This window comes from Neofelis nebulosa, chromosome 2 (assembly GCF_028018385.1).
Source record: "Neofelis nebulosa isolate mNeoNeb1 chromosome 2, mNeoNeb1.pri, whole genome shotgun sequence".
Lineage (NCBI taxonomy): Eukaryota > Metazoa > Chordata > Mammalia > Carnivora > Felidae > Neofelis > Neofelis nebulosa.
This window is the reverse complement of record NC_080783.1, coordinates 29,998,679-30,019,180: the sequence shown is the minus strand read 5'-3', so window position 1 is coordinate 30,019,180 and position 20,502 is coordinate 29,998,679. Positions and strand designations below refer to the sequence as shown.

General features: G+C 41.5%; 1 protein-coding gene across 4 annotated transcripts in view; it reads right to left on the bottom strand.

Annotated features, from left to right (window-relative positions):
- CMKLR2 (chemerin chemokine-like receptor 2) overlaps positions 1–1,227 on the bottom strand; it is a 47,512-nt gene extending 46,285 nt beyond the window's left edge. For all 4 annotated transcript variants that reach the window (XM_058707636.1, XM_058707643.1, XM_058707631.1 and 1 more), the window contains exon 1: positions 1,028–1,227. The gene's annotated coding sequence lies outside the window, so the exon portion shown is untranslated. The remainder of the gene's footprint in view (positions 1–1,027) is intronic.
- Between the last annotated feature and the right edge of the window lie 19,275 nt (positions 1,228–20,502).

Genomic DNA, 20,502 nt, shown 5'->3' with positions numbered 1-20,502 from the left:
GTCAGAGGAATTATTGAACTAAGTAATTGAAGACCCACAGAAAGGTCCATTGGTCTTTTATTTCTTTCCCCTACACAACAAACAAAAAAAACACTGGTGGATTCATTAAGCAACAAGTTTGTGGAAGCTTGGGCGGATGAGTTTGTTTTAAGCGAAAAAGGGCCAATTTGAAAGAATAATTGCTGGTGAAAGTTATCAAATTTTCATTTGGTTTTCATTAGCTTTTACTGGGAGGAAAGGATAAACTATTAGACCAAAAGCAGCTGGCTCCCACCTCCCAAAAGAACAATCACGTTAGATAAACCTTTTCTCCCAGCAATTTCCCTGCATTTAGTCATTTGTCCTTCATTAGGAGAGCCCAGGTACCAATTATCCTAACAGGCAATTGATTATGAGATTTCAAAAATGCAGCAACAACAAAGAAATGTTTGTTCTGAAGAACCACAAGCTATTCGTCTTTAAAAGGGAGTTAAAAAAAAAAAAAAAAAACCACCACAACAAAAACCCAACCAACCACATTTACAGCTCAGTTTAGAACTTTCCCCCCTACCTTGTCATTTAAGGAGGGCGAAATCAATTTTCATCTCAGAGCACCATTTTCTCCTACTAGTTTTCTCTAAGTGGCCTTTCCACAAATGATGTTTGATTATTTCTGAGTCACAACTACTTAAAATCCACATTTATGAGCTGTAATTTTCTAGGTAAAAGCCGAGGAAATTACTCAAAGTTCTTTGTGCCCTCCCACCCCCTCCCCCGAGCAACACCCTCATGTTCTCTCTTTCAGGGTTTGAGGTTTTAATCAGCAGCAGTAGCAAACCTGGTTATGACCTTCCCTAAAAACTGTGACAGGACCAAAACTATGAATCTGCACATAGAACTTTTCCTAAACTATCAGGAGTCCTTTTTCTGGTCTGCCAGCTGGTACTTAGTCAAAATACTGTTTTGTAAATAAATCATCTGCAGAAAATCCTCATCAGGTCGGCTGCAAATGTGTCAGTCTGAGGAAAACAAACAAGAAAGCACTTACCAGCTAATTTACTTTGAGGAGAGAAGCTATTTTGATGCCTGGGTGTGACCTTCCCGCTCCAGAATGAAATGGAGGGTGGTTTTCAGAACGGCTACGTTGTACACTCTTTCCCAGCCTCCTCATTTGGCTTTTATCTGGCTTTTGAAATGACACTGGAGGAGAGTGATGTTGGGTTTCATTTGAATGTGGTTCTTCCCTTCCTCCACCACCCTCCACAAAAATGCATCATGTATTCCAGGAGAAAAGTAAACGATGAACAAACAGCACAGATTAATTCTTTTGCTCAGCGTGTAAGTGTGTATAACTGAGGTTTGTTTTTTGAATGGAAACCATTGCTATTGGCTGCAGTGCCGCAGGCTGAAAAGTGATGGGGGGGCACCCATCCTTCCTTTGTTTGATGGGCTTTTGCTTATGAGAAGTCAAGTTAAATTTCATTCTGACAGTGGAATGAAAAGAACCTTAGAATGTCAAAGGAGAGCTCTTCAATTGCACAGCGAACTGTAGGGCTCATTAGGAGAGATTTTACTTACCGGGTTAAAGTGTGTTTCTGACAGTGGAGAATTGTAATCACACATTAATTAGGTGTTTTAGTTTTTATTTCTTTATCTAGATGGGTTGCCAGAGAAAGCTCTTAGGAGCCGAGGAAATTGACGGATTGGTTTTTTTTTTTTTAATCCCTCATCTCCTTCTGTGGTCCCGCAGATGTGAACACATCTGTGTATCTGAGGTAAGGCTCAGAATTCAGAAATTCACAGGATAAGAAACATGGAGGCAAGCCTTGAGGTGGTTAGCTTCCCTCTGCAGAGCTAACGTGTTTTTTGTAAGCTCTAACAGCAGCTCGATCATGTGATATTGGAAATTGAACATTAGGTCACAAAACATTGTTAGGCCAGCTAATTGAACAGCCTTAGGTGAGCTGCCAGAGACGAACGCGATTTTGTATTTGACTGAAGGATAGCAGAATATGCCATCTCAAAACATGCCTCTGTGGCATAAAGATTATTTTGAGCTGATTGTTTTTAAGAAACTGCAGACACACAAGAAGCTCTGAAAACAGAATGGAAGTTACCCTTTTGTAAGGGAAATCTATATTTATAAAGGAAATTTACATTAGAAAGGGGGACTGTATCAGGAAGCGAGCTATTACCAGAGATGACTTTTTCACCTGAGAGACTGTCTGCTTGGCAAGGCAACCTTTGTTTACCAAACATTTCCTGTTCTCACCTTCCCGTGAATTTCCTTCCCCGGCTTTTAGCACCAGATCCCAATCCCTTTCCTTACCTCTGGATGGTATGTAATCCTCAGTCTTCTGGTCTTTCGAGTCTCATATTCTAGTGGGGCTCCCGTATATATGTAATTAAAATAGTGGGGTTTTTTTTCTCCTCCTGTTAATCTTTTTTTTTTTTTTTTAAACGGGGGGGAGCCTTAGCCAAGAACAGTGAAAGGTAGAGGGAAAATTATTTTTCCTCCCTTTCATGACCAAGTCTAGAAAATCTAAAGCAGCAATGCTCGTGGGGGGGGGGGGGGCGGGGGGGGGGTTGGGAACATATCAGAATAACCCTAGGGGATGTGTGCACATGCTTTTTCAATATATATATATCCCTCAACCCCATAAGGATATACCCTCTCCAACATTTGCCTGATCCCTTGATTCCACAGAAAATAACCACTGTTAATAATCTTTGCATATTTCTTTTCGGTATTATCTGAGCATAAATATGGTCTTTGGAGGAGGTAGTCGTAGAGCTCTCTGCTGGAGATCTAGTCACCAGTTCCTACTCTTTTGTATCAGCAACATTAGCATTTGTTAGTAGTTGTAGGTATGGGGCACCTGCGTGGCTCAGTCAATTGAGCGTCCAATTTCAGCCTAGGTCATGATCTTGTGGTTCATGGGTTCAAGCCCTGCCTCAGACTCTGCTGTCAGAGCAGAGCCTGCTCCCTATCCTCTGTCCCCTTCTCTTTCTGCCCCACTCCCCATTCTTATTTTCTCTATGTGTCTCAAAAATAAAAATAAAACATTAAAAAATAGTTATATGTAAACTTCTGTAATCATACCAAAGTACAATTTCATCCACAAAAGACATTTTGAGAATTTGGGGAAGAGTTAGTTATTTTACAGAGTTTTGACTGTATTTTTTGGCAATAGAGCAGGGAGCATTGAGTAGCAAACGATAGAGAAGATAAGAGAAAGGACAGTTAGCAAACGCTTACTAGGTACCAAGCACAGTTTAAGCACTGAAATCCAGGAAAGCGTAAGCATTTCTTCCCCCAGGATTTTATTTGTAAGCAATCTCTACACCCAACATGGGGCTCGAACTCACAACTGAGGTCAAGCGTCACATGCTCCACTGACTGAGCCAGCCAAGCCAACTGCCCCAGTGTAACCATTTTTGTTTTAATGTTTTAGTTACCTCTGAAAACGACAGAAGTGAAACATATGCTTGCTTAGCTTTGAAACGACAGAAGTGAAACATATGCTTACTTAGCTTTGAAATTGCTACCAAACAATCAGAAGCAGTAAATAAAATCTCTCGGCTAATGAACCCTATAGTTAGCCGTGCATTTGAGAGAGCTCCCCTTGGACATTGTAACATGATGCCTTATAGTTGATCCATTATTCAAAAGCAGTTGAAGCTGAAGGGCTCATGTGTACTAGAGATAACTTACTTGCCACCCCACGCATGCAATAGATGCAGTGGACATCAGCCAGGCTACTAGGTGTATTGGCTGAGCTGGTGAGTCACTTCAATGGAGATGGCTTAACAGAGCCTCTACTGGATGTTGTATAGTTGTCCTGAGCATTCAGTCTCCAAACACCATGCTTTTAAGAGACTTAACCAATTGGGGGCACCTGGATGGCTCAGCTGGTTGAGCCTCTGACCTTAGCTCAGCTTATGATCTCCTGGTTCAGAAGTTCGAGCCCCACATCAGGCTTTGTGCAGACAGCACCAAACCTGCTTTGGGTTCTCTGTCTCTCTCTCTCTACCCCTCCCAAGCGTGCTCTCTCTCTTTCTCTCTCAGAAATAAATGAACATTAAAGAAAAAAATTTTTTAATTAAAGAGACTTAACCATTAGCCTATCTGTCTATGAGAAGAGATGTTTCTGGAATTGAGTGAGTGGGGGGAAGGGGCAGGAATAACTTCTGCCACATAAAAGGATTTCAGACCCTCCCCTGTTCATGCTCTGTCTCTCTCTGTCTCAAAAATAAATAAACGTTAAAAAAAATTAAAAAAAATAAAGGGGGCGCCTGGGTGGCTCAGTCGGTTAAGCGGCCGACTTCGGCTCAGGTCATGATTTTGCGGTCCATGAGTTCGAGCCCTGTGTCGGGCTCTGTGCTGACATCTCAGAGCCTGGAGCCTGTTTCAGATTCTGTGTCTCCCTCTCTCTGACCCTCCCCTGTTCATGCTCTGTCTCTCTCTGTCTCAAAAATAAATAAAGGTTAAAAAAAAAAAAAGGATTTCAGGACAGTGTCACCACATTCTAAATCATTGCAAATTCTCTGAAGCCTGTTGGGGGTAGGATTTCAAGGGGTCCTTTGAGAGGGGCATGTGTGTGTAAGCAGGTCTGTAGGGCCACCTTGGCCCAGAAGAGAAGATATGAAGTGCCTCTATCATATTTTTTGGTTAACGGTATGCCTCTCTTAAAGAACTTTTCTTCACTGATGCTTGAAATTTCACTGTTAGAGAATTGTTCTTTGGAAAAGATGACATTTTAAAAGAAAAGCTTTGTATTAATTTAGTGAAGCTCTAATAGTTAGAATGGGTCAGGCAATTTTAATATGGCCATCCCCTCTCTGCACCCCAACCCCACCAGAAAAAAACATTAGGGTCAGCCACTTGGTCTCCCTTCTTTTGATAAGATCAAGATCGTTATTCTTTTCCTTTCTTGTTTGATGTTAAAATAGGTTACTTGCCCCAAACACCCGAGTACTCTGATGATAGAAATTTCAGAAGTAGATATTTGAGAAAATACAGTGAGGCCACATTGATTTTGTTAACGATAATTTCTAAACTTTTTGTTGTCACTGTTTATTTAAAAGAAAAAAAGAAAAAGAATTCAGCCTAGAACATTGGAAAGGAGATAATATACAAGCAGACATTTTCTTATTAAAGAAGCTGATTTGTGGGGCACCTGGGTGGCTCAGTTGGTTAAGCTCTTGGTTTTGGTTCAGGTTCATGAATTCGAGCTCCAGATTTGTATCCTGCTTGGGATTCTGTCTCTCTCCCTTTCTCTCTGCCCCTCCCCCCTGCTTGCGCGCTCTCTCTCTCTCTCTCTCTCTCTCTCTCTCTCAAAATAAATAAACTTTAAAAAAAAAAGAAGATGGTTTGTGAAAAATGGGAAAACTTCACTTCTTTTCATTTTTTCTCCTCTGGTCATAGAGAGAGATGACTGTCTCTTTGTTTACATGTCCTTCTTCGGCCTATTTCTTCAGGGTCAGAGATTAAATTTGGGGGCCTTTATATGCTGAGCAGTGAGGCTGGAACCATGCAAAGCTTTTCCTAGACTCGGAAATGGACTCACAGGCGCAGACTCAGTGGCTCTGAGAGGTCACATTGATGAGCCAGGCTAACCTGACCAAACACGGCAGCTTTTATGCCACTTAAAGCAGAGAATTCTGAAAGGCCATTAAGGACAAAGCCCTTCTCCAAATTCTTGCTTTTAATTCCGTATGGCCCCTGCAGGAACTGAGCCTGGAGGATGCTCAGGAAGTCTGTTGGAGGATTTAGCTATACATCTTTTTAATTAAAATACACAAAGGTCTAATTACCTGCGGAAATGTGGGGAACGGCTTGTATTGTTATCTCTTATTTGAATAAACCTTCTCTTTTAATATGCCAAATGACAAATCAAATGAGATCTACATAGAAGGATTTAGACTGGTTCTCTTCACTACGACATCTCAGATGCTGAGGGTCTGAAGCTTTTGCAGAGTGGAGCGACCCCCTCTCAGAAGGTCCCCGCCTCGAGCTGGTGCAGTGAGGCCTCTGCAGTGAGGCATGTGGGCAAAGGCTTCAGGGCTCTGGGTTAATAATTTCTCTGGGAGAACTGGTCGCAGCCACTCTAATTCTTGGAAGAAGTATTTCCTCTTTTTGTAACCAAGGGAAGTAAATAACCTTGTTCACTTACTGCCCTGGAAAAAGAAATGTGGTTTGCCAGTGGTTAAATCAATCTGCTGTATGTCACTTAGTCAACAGGCATCTGGGTGACACCATGCTTGGTCCTGATTCAAGAGAAAGGACTGCTCTGGGAATTCAGGCCCCTCCCAACCATCTACTCTAATTATGCTACTTTTCTCGTTAAACTGCTGATTATGGGTATGATGTCAGTACATCTGTATTTTTCTAAAATGTCACATTTTGGGGAAGGAAAAGGATCACAGAATAAAGCATATTTTCTCGACTTCTGTAACTGGTTCAATCACTATTTGCATTTTTCATTAGGAAATTGGTAGCCCGGGGGCCTGCTGCAGCTGCACACGCGTTTTGTTCCTGCTGCACAGTGTTTTCCAGAGTTTGAATTAATTTCCATCATTTAAAAATCAGGAGATGTCACATCGCCGTCCTGATGATCATCTCCTCGCGGAAAACTGGACAGAGCCGGGTAACAATGGGTCTGCGTCCCAAAAGGACACCGTCGGAGGAGGCCGGGTAGCGGTGGTTCCCGGTACCGTCAGCAAGGCGCTGCTTTCCGGCTCTGTCCCTTTCTCCTGCCCTCCCGACTCCTGGACAATATCCATCTGACCCTCCAGGAATTTGCCCTTTCAACCCGTGCTCCTTTCTAATTCTTTTCCTGTTGAATTTCTTCAATTTAGGGAAATTGAGTACACAGAGAGGTCATCAGGCAATCATTTTTAACCACATGAGGAATTTCAGGTCTGTTTGTTTTTGTAAATAAAAATGAATCCTTTGCATTTCCCTAGTAAAACCTGAACGCATTATAAAATATCATTAAATTAACACAACCAACTTTAACCTGCTTAACTAGGATCAGCGATATGCCAAAGGAGGGACATGGGGCGCGGACTGCCCAGGTGCAGGCAATAGGCAGGGCACTGTCCATAGGGAATTTAAAAACAATAATGAAACCAATTAAAGCCCTTCTGCTTTTTGTGTGATCACCGCGTGCCAGCAATGCTGAACAAGGTCAGTGATGAAACACTCCTCTCAAAAATCCTTTTGTTGGCTTAAGGTTTAAAGAATTGCTTTGAGAACTATGAGTTTAATTTTACATATATATAGTATATCCAATATATTATGTACATATATATATATACACACACACATTTTATTTTACAAGGTGTTTAAAAAATTTTTTTTGTTTAACGTTTATTTATTTTTGAGACAGAGAGAGACAGAGCATGAACAGGGAAGGGTCAGAGAGAGAGGGAGACACAGAAACCAAAACAGGCTCCAGGCTCTGAGCTGTCAGCACAGAGCACGACGCGGGGCTCGAACTCACAGACCGCGAGATCATGACCTGAGCCGAAGTCGGACGCCCAACGGACTGAGCCACCCAGGCGCCCCTACAAGGTGTTTTACATGAAAGTTTATTACTTGTTCTTATTTTAATTTTTGTTATTTTTTAATTTTTAAATTAATAAACTTTTTTTTCAGTAATAGAATTTAGTGATTCATCACTTACATATAATACCCAGTGCTCATCCCAACAAGTGTCCTCCTTAATGCCCCTAGCCCCTTCAGCCCATCCCCCCACCCAACACCCTGCCAGCAACCCTCTGTATTTAAGAGTCTCTTATGTTTTGTCTCCCGTTACTTATTTTTTAATAGACGATGCAGTTTACATGGAAGTAAACTGGAAAAGCTCCCAATTATAGAGACATCCCCAGTGCCATGCGTGGCCTCAGTTCTGCTTTCTTTTGAGATTAAATTGGTAATGGTTCCAAATCGGTACAGTTCCTGTTTTCTCACTGATACTACGTACGCTTACATTTAAACTATAGATTTGAAACACACAGCGAAAGCACATGGTAAAAATCAAGAAACAGAATTTAAGTCGTTTCCATTTCTACATTCCATGCCACCACTTGGAGCTTTTAGTTATATTTAAAATGGGAAACAGTGAAAGAAAGGGAGAGCTGCAAGGTGTGGTATATTTTGTTCGGCAAATGTAAATTTTTAGTTCAAAACTTTTTCTTTTTTAACTGAATTTGGATAAAACTTTTAAAATAGAAAATCATTACACACACACACACACACACACACACATATATATATATTAATGTTTATTTTTTGAGAGAGAGCGAGAGTGCACATGAGTGGGGGAGGGGCAGAGAGCGAGGGAGACACAGAATCCAAAGCAGGCTCCAGGCTCTGAGCTGTCAGGACAGAGCCCAACGGGGGCTTGAACTCAGAAGCCATGAGATCATGACCTGGGCCGAAGTCAGACGCTTAACCAACTGAACCACCCAGGTGCCCCATAAAATTGAAAATCGTTTTTAAAAATTGTTTTAAAATGAAAGACTGGGATGGCGCGCCTGGGTGGCTCAGTCAGTTGAGCATCCAACTCTTGATTTCAGCTCAAGTTGTGACCTCAGAGTGGGTTGTGGGATTGAGCCCAAGGTGGGGCTCTGCACTGAGTGTGGAGCCTGCTTAGGATTCTCACTCTGCCCCTCTCCCCCTAATTCTCTCTCTATAAAAATTACTTACTTGGGGCACCTGGGTGGCTCAGTCGGTTGAGTGTCTGACTTCAGCTCAGGTCATGATCTCACAGTTTGTGAGTTCGAGCCCTGCGTCAGGCTCTGTGCTGACCTCTCAGAGCCTGGAGCCTGCTTTGGATTCTGTGTCTCCCTCTCTCTGCCCCTCCCCTGCTCATGTTCTGTCTCTCTCTGTCTCAAAAATAAATAAAAACATTTTTAAAAATTACTCAATTAATTAATTAATCAAAAAAATGAAAGATTGGAGGCACCCGGCTGGCTCAGTCTGTAGAGCATGTGACTCTTGATCTCAGGGTTGTGAGTTCAAGCCCCACATTGGGTGTAGAGGTTACTTAAAAGTAAAATCTTTAAAAAAAAAAAAAATAATAATAATAAAATGAAAGACTGATTCAAGAAGTAAAAGCATTACAGCAATGATGTGATTTAGTAGTTGCCTAAATTGTACCTTCTGCAGACAGATCAGTTTCACTAAAATTCAATTACTAATTGCTGATGTAGAGAAGTATCTTTTTCTCCTATCCATTTAAGTGGGGTTCCTGTGAGGAAAGACAGATTAACAAGAGAAAAGCATACACATTTATTTAATATAAGTTTTAAGGCCATGGGACCTTCATAAGGAAATAAAGACCTGAAGAGTGTTTTATGCCAGGTTTGATGAAGAATGAAAAGTCATGAAAAAATGTGGTGGGACAAAGAAGGGTATGAGCAAAGTGTATAAACTGGGGGAACAGCAAGGCCCCTTTGTTCAAATTCCTCCTGGTGTCATGGATGTAAAGATGGATATACTTTCCTCAAGTATAGGGAGGGCGGCTTTCCTGCAAGGCTTTCAGGACCTGCTTCAGGAGAAGGTCAGAAGGTTCTTCCTGCTGCACACGCTCTTTCGCAAATTCCTTCATGCTTAATATATTCAATATGTCAAGGTGCCATATTTTGGGGTAGCATGTCCTGAGCCTTGTCACTGGATAGATATTTGCATGAAATATTATTATATCAGACAGCAACCAATGGATGTGCAGTCAAATTGTTAGTAAGACATAAAAAGAAGCAGTTAGGCCTGGGAACTTATATACATTTTAACAAAGGGTGTTTCATTGTGGAGAAGTGAGAGACAAAAGGAGAAGGGGAGGTGGACTTCTAGGGGTGATAAGTTTGGGGAAGCTGACTAAAAATGTATGGTAGATAAGGGTTGTTTTAGTAAGTGCTACAGTCTGAATGTTTGTGTCCACCCCCCACGGCAAGATTCATATGTTAAGTCCTAACTCTCCACCCAGAAAGTGATAGGAGAGGGGGGGCCTACGAGAGGTGATTGGGTCATGAGGCAAAGCCCTTGTGAATGGGATTAGTGCTCTTCCTGGTACATGAAGGGAGACACTTTTTTTTTTAAGTTTATTTTTGAGAGAGAGAGAGAGAGAGAGAGAGAGAGAGCATGAAGGGGGGAGGGAAGGGGCAGAGAGAGAGGGAGACACAGCATCTGAAGCAGGCTCCACACTGAGCTGTCAGCACAGAGCCTGACGCGGGGCTTGAACTCACAAACTGTGAGATGGTGACCTGAGCCAAAGGCAGACGCTTAACTGACTGAGCCACCCAGGCGCCCCGAGACTCTTTTATAAAGGGGAAATTTGTTACCTTTACAAAGGCGAATTTATGTCCTGTCTTTAAGCAGAAGGAGGGAGAACAGAGAATCCCTTCCGCGTCTGCTGTTTCTTAATTGCTTTCAACTCAAAATAATCCTTACACCAAAGTGGCATATTTGGGGGTGGCATATGTTTCAATAACCTCATAGACTCAGCAAGATGTGCTCAGAAGCACTCGGTTTTTTCTGTGGTTGTTGGAGCATTTGTTTTTAAAAAAATTAAAAAGTTGTTTTTCTTTTATAAAATTGTGGTTAAAAAACACGTAACATAAAATTTGCCATCTTAACCATTTTTAGATATACAATTCAGTAGTTCAGTATTCACACTGTCAGGAACTAGATCTCCAGCATGTTTTTCACTGTTTGTTTCGTTTTTTTGTTTTTTTACTTTCGGTGTAGTTGACACATACCGTTACATTAGTTTCAGGCGAAGGACACAGTGATTCAACAAGTCTACGCATTATGCTGTGCTCACCCCAAGTCTAGCTGCCACGTGCTGCCATATTATGCTATTAAATACCATTGACTGTATTCTGCATGATGTATTCCTTTCATCCCTGTGACTTACTCATTTCATAACTGGAAGCCTGTGCCTCCCACAGCCCTTCATCCCATTTTGCCCATCTTCTCACCCCCCTCCCCTTTGGCAACCACCAGTTTGTTCCCCCCATTGGTAGGTCTGTTTCTGCCTTTCTTTTTCAGTTTCTTCATTTGTTTTGTTCTTTAGATTCCACATGTACGTGAAATCAAATGGTGTTTGTCTTTCTCTGTCTGATTCATTTCACTTTGCGTAATATCCTCTAGGCCCATCCATGTTGTCGCAAATGGCAAGATCTCATTCTTTTTTATGGCTGAGTAATATTCAAGTGCGTGCGTGTGTGCGTGTGTGTGTGTGTGTGTGTGTGTGTGTATTCCACATCTTCTTCATCTATTTATCTATCAATGGAAACTTAGGTTGTTCTCATATCTTGACTATTGTAAATAATGTTGCAATAGGCATAGGGGTGCCTATATCTTTTCAAATTCATGTTCTCATTTTCTTTGGATAAATACCCAGCCAGGGAAAAGAACTTTGAAATCTTCCAAAGTGCAACTATATACCTATTACAGTAGAACTCCTGGTCTCATACTGAATTTTGAAAAGACATTCGAAAAGGGATGCCTGTCTAGCTTAGTCAGTGGAACATGTGACTCTTGACCTTGAGGTCATGGGTTTGAGCCCCACATAGGGCATAGAGATTATTTTTAAAAAATACGTTTCAGTGGACAGGTAAGTCAGAGAAGACCTCAGGCTAAGTAGCCAGCACAAAGAAAGACAGTGCGGGGAGCAAGGGACCAACTTCACAGCAGCAATGTGGATAGAAAGAATGGAACACGAAGGTCCTGCCCAAGACAACCTGATTTGCCAGGAGAGGCAGAGGTCCAGGTGGAGTTACCGGAGAGGCTAGAAAGGGGTCCAGGCCATTAATTTTACTATGGTCTTTGAAGATGCTGGGTATCCTTGGACTGAAACTGTCCATGGAATGAGATATCACTTGCTTTGTTTAGACTTTGTTGCTTTGTAGTCGATGCCACACCATAATACCTTCCACACCACCCACCCATTCAAAGTAACTGCCAGAATAATTAACATTTCTCAATTAAAGAATCAGAATGATTATCACAGAATTTTCAGAAAATAGAAAAGAACATAACATGACGATTAAAATCACTCCAATCTCCACCATTTAGAGAGTAAACCCATGACATTTTGGCATAGTTGTATACTTTAATTAATTAGTTAATTAATTTTTGTACATAATCTCTTCCCCCAGCATGGAGCTCGAAGGCACGACCCCACAACCCAGAGATTGAGAGTTGCATGCTCCACTGATTGAAACAGCCAGGTGCCTCTATTTGTAATTTTTTTAAATTTCTATATTTTATTTATTTATTTATTTATTTATTTATTTATTTATTTATTTTTAATGTTTATTTATTTTTGAGAAAGAGAGAAAATGAGCCAGGGAGGGGCAGAGACAGAGGAGGACAGAGGATCTGAGGAGTCTGTGCTGACAGCAGAAAGCCCAACATGGGGCTCGAACTCATGAACTATGACGCCGTGACCTGAGCCAAAGTGAGAAGCTTAACCGACTGAGCCACCCAGGCGTCCCCGAAATTTCTATATTTTAAAAATATTATGCGAGATTAGTTTGTACTTGCAATTTTGTGACCTGACCATTTTACTTACACTATGAGCATTTTTCCATGTCATTATATATTATTCAAAAACATATTTTTAATGACTGCATAATATCATACTCTACAGATGTTCTTTAAGGCATTTTAAAAAGTGGCAATTTTACTGCCATCCTAGAAAATGAGAGTTAAAAAGTGGCAATTTTATTGCCATCCTAGAAAATGAGAGTCCTATCTTCAAAGCAATTCCTGGGATCCTATGCTAAAATAAAGCACTATCAAGCTGGATCCCAGAGATAAGCGTATTTTATGAACTACTGAAATGAAATATAAAATCCTAGCACAGGAAATAAAAAAAAAAAAACCACCCACAAAACCCTAGCGCGGGCTGCAATTTAAGCAAATAGAAACAGAATCTGGTACTTTTTCTGTCAACAAATAACTCAGAAAGCTTTTCCATAAAATTAAATAATGATGTGATGTGTTATCCACTACATTTGTAGCAGCATAATTACAATAATGAGACACATTTAATATAATGAGACTCCATATTTTTAAAATGCTAAGTCACGCCAAGCATGCTGTTTGGTGTTGCCCAGTTATTAAACCATTTAATATTTCCATTTAAATTTTATGAGGTCCAGGAAGCAAAGTGAGAAGAAATTTTGTTGAATTATAAGCATATTAGGTGGGAAAATGAAAGCTTCTCTTGCATCCTCCAGAGTCAGTTAGCAACAGAGTTGCAAGTTTATAGCTTCAGTTAGAGTTCAGGAGCTCTCGCCAATGAATACAAATTTATGGCACTTCAAAGAGCATACTTAATATTTTATTTTCTTTCCTGTGATTTCAGCTACCAAAGTATTGCAGTAAATGTCACACTTGGGAACTTACCTGGGAAAACTGCCCCCAAACCATTATGGTGCCAGTACACATAACGGTGATCAATGCTAAGACCGGGGCACTCGTGGCCAAAACAGAATATGGACATGGTATTGAAAAATCATTCGCTGGGAGAAAAAGCAGAGTCGGATTGATTAAGTAACACTGCACTTTGAGATCAAGAGTCCTGAGAAAGGTGTTGACCACACATTTTCTAGGAGGGGTCTTTGCTCTCTAGAACAGACTCTAGATTTTGTGATCAGTCATTTGATGCAGGGCAAGAGGGGAAACCAGCACATATTGACTGCAAAATCTGGGCTTTAAGAGAACCTGGATTCTAGTTCTGACTGCTCTCCCACTAATTGGCTGAATGGCTTTCAGCAAGTTTCAGAAATTCCCCAAACCCTGGTTTTCTTATCTGGCGAATGGTAATGATATTACCTGTATCACAGTGTTGTCGTCAGGTTCCAATGAGACAGTATCTGTAAAGCACATAAACAGTAAGGTCTCAATACATGCTTATGTTCTTTATTACTCGTCATCTATTATGCCTTGCCCTAGGTACTTTCCAGTTAAATTATCTGTTGATGAGGTGCTATTAGCACCTATTCACTTAGCAGCAGTGACCACAATTGCCTCCTCAAAATCCATTCCTTCCTTCTTTCTCATCACCAGAGCCACAATTTTATTTAGGACAGCAGTGTATCCAGATAAAACACTACATTTCCCAGCTTGCCCTGAAGCTGAGAATGGCCACTAAGATTTATGTGGAAAACATTGGCTGGGGCTTCAAGGAAAGCTGGCTGTGCTTCAGAGGTATGCCTTGGAAGGTCAACAAGATGAATAAAGCTTCAGCCGCTTTTTGGAACTATAATGGAACAAGAAGTGCAGGGAAGAAGTTACAAAAAGTCTAGAATCCTGGAGGTCTCAGCCTTGAGCTTTTTTTTTTTTTTTTTAATGTTTATTTATTTTTGAGAGAGAGACAGAGCATGAGGGGGGCAGGGTCAGAGAGAGAGGGAGACACAGAATCCACAGCAGGCTCCAGGCTCTGAGCGGTCAGCACAGAGCCTGATGTGGGCCTCGAACCCACAAACCGTGAGATCATGACCTGAGCCGAAGTCGGATGCTTAACCGACTGAGCTACCCACACACCCCTAAGCCTTGAACTTCTTTTTTTTTTTTTTAATTTTTTTTTTTTAACGTTTTATTTATTTTTGAGACAGAGAGAGACAGAGCATGAACGGGGGAGGGTCAGAGAGAGAGGGAGACACAGAATCAGAAGCAGGCTCCAGGCTCCGAGCCGTCAGCCCAGAGCCTGACGCGGGGCTCGAACTCACGGACTGCGAGATCGTGACCTGAGCTGAAGTCGGCCGCTTAACCGACTGAGCCACCCAGGCGCCCCAGCCTTGAACTTCTTGAGGCACTCAAGGGAAGTCAGCAACATTTTACCTCCCCAAACTTACTGTTTCTTGAGAGATGTAAGCCTTGAATGAGTTTAGGTCACTATTACTTTGAGTTTGTTGTTACATGTTATCCCAAGTGTAGCTCACTTTTCCCACACCATATTAGAATCCTTGAAAAATGATGACACCTTCATCATTCAAAGGATCATTATAACAAAGTCTCATTTTGTGAAGTAACCTGAATAAGTTTGTTTGTGAAACAAACAAAAAACCTGAGAATCTACCTCACAGTGTTTTTGTTAGAATGGAATGAAAAAGAAAGGGGTGCCTGGGTGGCTCTGTTGGTTGAGTGTCAAACTCTCTTTTTTTTTTTTAACATTTATTTATTTTTGAGAGAGACAGAGACAGTGCGAGTGGGGGAGGGGCAGAGAGAGAGAGAGGGAGAGAGAGAAACCCAAGTAGGCTCTGCATCGTCAGCACAGAGCCCGATGCACAGGGCCCGATGTGGGGCTAGAACCCGTGAAACCATGAGATCATGATGGAGCCGACACCAAGAGTCAGACGCTTAACCAGCTGAGCCACCCAGGCGCCCCCAAACTCTTGATTTCGGCTCAGGTCATGATCTCACGGTTCGTGGGTTCGAGGCTTGTGGGATCCCAGGGTTGTGGGATCGAGCCCCGCATTGGGCTCCTTGCTGAGCATGGAGTCACTGCCTAAGATTCTCTCTCTCCCTCCCTCTCTCTGCCCTGCTTATGTGCATACTCTCTCTCTCTCTCACACACACACAAATAATAATAATAAAATAAAAAAATAAAAAGGAAAAAACACATACATTGACTTGTCTAATACAGTCCCTGGCATGTGGTGATTATTTGGCTTATAGGGGCTAACACTAGAGGGCTATCACGAAAGAAAACAAACTAGAAGAAAATCTTGCTTTGTCCTTGGAGTAGAAACCAAGGACAATCATTTTTATAGCTCATTAGTCGACATTCTGTATTATTATTATTTCCCTAAACTCATTGTTTGATACATTCATTATTCAGGAGGATTCTAGCTCAGACGTGATTAAGAAGGCAAGGCATAAAGGAAAGTCGGTGGACTTTCTTCAGAAGGCTGGAAGCACAAGAGTGGCCTGTACGTATAGAGAGTGGCAGGTAACAGCTTGTAACCTCCTGAGGTTGCTTCTGGGATATGAGAGAAATCATGTAATTGTATCCCATCTCACGTTCCGAATGATTATGTCAGGTAGGATGTAGATTCAGAAAAGTGCAGCTGTTGGGGTGGGGGGGCTCCTGGGTGGCTCAGTCAGTTAAGCAGTTGACTTCAGCTCAGGCCGTGATCTTATGGTTCGTGGGTTTGAGCCCCATGTCCGGCTCACTGATGTCAGCCTGTCAGCACAGAGCCCACTTCAGATCCTCTGCCCCCTCTCTCTCTACCCCTCCCCTGCTTACTCCCTCTCTCAAAAAATAAATTAAAAACATTAAAAATTTAAAAAAAAAAAAAAGAAGAAAGCAAAGTGGAGCTTTGCCAGGTCCTGATGGCCTGGCTCCTCGTTTCCTGCTTCTCTACTCGTGCTGGGCTTACAATGGCAGTATCCCAACACAGAATAGGAACAAACTCGGTGGCTCCGTGTGAAGATTTTGAATGGTGGAAACACACACAAGGCCCTTCCCCTGAACCTGTGGCGGCCACGTGACTAATGGTCACTTTGAAACCCTCAGGGGGATGTCACTGCCAAGAGCCCCGGGTGAGGTCACCGTTCACGGGCTGAGGAGCATTTTTGCATCGGCCCAGTCTGCGTTAGCATCAACTTGTTTTTAGTTAAGCTGTAAAACAGCAATAAGACGTCAGAGACAACTCCCAGACAATGCGTATTTGCCTCATCTTCAGTGGAGTCTCACTGGACTTTGGAGACAGGTTTCTCTGAAAATTCCTGGCAGTGTGCTAAGACACCTTCTTGCACAGCAACAGCGTTCAGGATGGTGTGCAAACCATGCTACGGATAAGGTTACTGCTTTCCCAGCATTCCGTCTTGCTTATTCCAACTATGACATAATTTAAGTAGAAGGAAACGTTTTCTATGGCAGCCGTTCACAGAAATGTCATACGTATGTGGCGTAGAACTGATAACCACATTCCAAAATTATAAACCATTTGGTGACATCGTACAAGCTAACTCAATGCTCTGCTCTATAGGAGACACACCGAAGTCAACAGGATAACGGTGCTTCTGCACAATGGAGTCTTTCGCAGGTGAAAAAGGAAGAAAGAGGATCTCTCTGTCCTCACAGAAAGTGTTCAGCAAGATAGATGTTAGTACTAAAAGGTGGGTCCAGAACTGCATTATAGCATGCTATCTTTTGAGGAAGACAGGGTATGCATGTATGTATGTATGTATGTGTGTATATGTTGACCAAGATTCTTTGCTTGACTAAACTTTACTAGGGCTCCCCATGAACCTTTTCCTCAATAATGATTCTTCCTTGTAGAAGTCAGTTTTAGCAAAACTCCTGCTAAGTCACCTTAGGAGAATTCCCCACCATGATAAATAGCTAATACATGTGTGAAACTAGCAGACTCGTCTCCAACATTCAAGAAACCAAGCGATTTCCAAGCCTTGGGACTATGCCCCTAGGTCCCATTTCAAGGCTCTAGGCCTTGGCAGGCTTATTCATCCTCCTCAAGGGAGAGAACTTCTTCAGGATGACCTCTAGGGAAGTCATAAAAGAGATCGGCAAGGCCTGAGTAACAACTTCAGTCTCAGAAAGAACTGGATAGGAAAAAGCTGGATGTTTAATCCACTTAGATGGACTTTGGAAACAGCAATATGGCTGCTTGGTTGCTCCTAAGTCTACCTCTCAAGTCCTTGTGTATGGTTTACCCAGCATGACTCACCCTAGAAAGGACAAATTGCATGATATATTAGACAAACAGTGGTTTGGATCCTTCCCACGGAGGAGAGTGGACTCTCGCTAAGCTGAATTAGCAAGGTTCTTGCTAATACCAGATTTTATAAGGAAGTGCACAGATGGGCCAAGGAGAAGTTTCAGGAGCCTGACTAAAATTTTTTTTTTTTTAACTTTTTTAATGTTTATTTGTTTATTTTTAAGAGAGAGAGAGAGAGAGAGAGAGAGAGAGAGCGTGCACACGTAGGGGAGGAGAAGAGAGAGAGAGCCACAGAGTGTGAAGCAGGCTCCAGGCTCTGCACTATCAGCACAGAGCCCGACGCAGGGCTTGAACTCAAGAACCGTGAGATCGTGACCTGAGCCAAAGTCAGATGCTTGCTTAACTGCTTAACCAAATGAACCACCCAGGTGCCACTGACTAAAGTTTGATTAAAGAATCTTTGTTAGAAACCATATTGTTTTAAATAATTTAAAAACATTGAATCAAATGAAAAGAATATTAAAGACCCAAATATCCTCTTTGGGTCTCTGGCTGGGTCCAAGAGTTAAACTGACATAATCCTGAAAGATTAACAAGAGAAAAGTATAAAATTTTATTAAGTCTTTACACTTACAGTGGAACCTCCACAAGGGAATGAAGCCTCGATGTGACCAGAGCAGGACATTTTTATACCTTTTAGACAACATAAGCAGAAATTTGTGAAAAACTGGGTTTCAGCTAAGGGTGGGAAATGGGGAAGTATTAATTAGGAAGATAAGAGTTAGGTGAACAAGGTTTGTGTGTACCCATCTCTTGGCCCCAAATCCCCTGTCTCCAGTAAGAATGTCTTCTCTCCTCCTGGCACAGGGAGGGCATCTTTTCACATGAGAAATTTATCTCCTGCTTTCAGGAGGACATAGGAGGGTCAGAGTGTTTTTCTTGTACCGGCTCTTTCTCAAATGCCTTTAGTACAAATTATCCAATATGTCCCTGTGGCATATTTTGGGGTGACATATTCTGGTGTCCTTCAAGAACAATCCTTTAAAATTAAAAATGAACTGGGGTACCTGTTTGGCTCAGTGGGCAGAACACACAACCCTTGATCTCGGGGTCATGAGTTCAAGACCAACACTGGGCGTAAAGCTTACCTAAAAAAAAAAAATCGAAAACAAACTGAAATTAATGAACCTAACTATATGTCAAGCTGGTAGCATATACACACACAGAAAAAAAAGCACTTTAAGAGACTTTAAAATATAATCTTTTGCCTGCACATCCTTATGGAATATAATTTAAGAGCTTGCAAAGAAGTTTTAAACTGCAGTCTACAATTAATGTTAGTACAGATAATGGCCCAGCATCACTGTGGAATAATCCTGCCTAAAATATATCGAACCAAATCTAATCAAGTCTCTGGATGTAACTATTGCTTTCTAGAAAATGCAGGGGATGGATAAAAAGTTAAATGACATTATGGGAGGGGTGGCTGGGTGGCTGAGCTGGTTAAGCATCTGACTTTGGCTCGGATCGTGATCTCATGGTTTGTGAATTGGAGTTCGAGTCCACGTTCAGCTCTGTGCTGACAGCTCAGAGCCTGGAGCCTGCTTCAGATTCTATGATTCCCTGTCTCTCTGCCCCTCCCCTACTCACGCTCTCTCTCTCTCTCTCTCTCTCTCTCCCTCTCTCTCTTAAAAATAAGTAAACATTAAAAAAAATTTTTAAGTGACATTATGAGAAAGCAATCAGCCACATTCAAAGTACGTTACATTCTAAAGGATAAATGATTTGCCAACAAATCTGTAAGTGTGAGGAAGAAAGGGGTAAGAAAAAATATTATAAAATAAAAGAGAATTAAGGGACATCATAACCAAATAAAATGTGTTGACCTTATTTGAATCCTGACTGCTTTTTTGACAATCAGATTAATTTTCATATGCACTGGGTATTAGATAAGTAAAGGAACCCTTGTTAATTTTACCAGGTATGACAATGGGAAAGTGGGTGGGTCAAAAATCTTATGTTAGTAGTGAGTAAAGTGATGATCATGGAAAAATTGTTGTGTTAGTTATCAATGCATGCTCACGTACTTACAGTTTCAATCTTATGATACCTGGGTAATTAAAATACTCCAGTGTCCTAATACTAAACTAGAAGATTTAAAGAGAAGTAGGGGTGTCAGACTGAAATGCTTCAGAGATGATCAGTAGGTCACAATGGGAAAGGTATTCTTTGGTTTAAGCAACAAGGAAGTGACTGGAAAATTTAAGAAGATGCAGACCAGATGATTTGGAGTTTAATTAGTGAGGGAGGGTTTCGAGCACCGAGATCCGAGACGGTGAAATTTATTTTTGAAGAGCTGGAAAGACACTAATAGAAAAAAATAAAAGCCATTGTAATAGCACTAGTAACTAGTGGGGTTTCAGAAAGGTTGGTTTGCTGCCTTTTTCTTTTTTTTTTTTAACGCGAAGCAAATCTATAGGGAGGAAAGGGAGTTCTCTTTTTTATTTCTTTCTTTCATAATTTGGTCCATAACACCATACTCTCTCTTTTCCTCTGCCAGAGAGACAGTGTTCCAGAGGGTGTATTGTCTTGCCCCCTGGGTCCCGAAGGAAGTAAACTTGGAGCAAATCTTCCAGTCAAGGCAGGATGGATGGGTAGTGAGGTAGGAAGGAATCTTTCCTGTTTTAAGCCACTGACATTTTAAGGTTTGTTACTGTAGCAGAACTCAGCCCATCTGACTTAGGAATACTTTTCTTTTCTTTTCTTTTTTTTTTTTTTTTTTTTTTTTTCCAACGTTTTTTATTTATTTTTGGGACA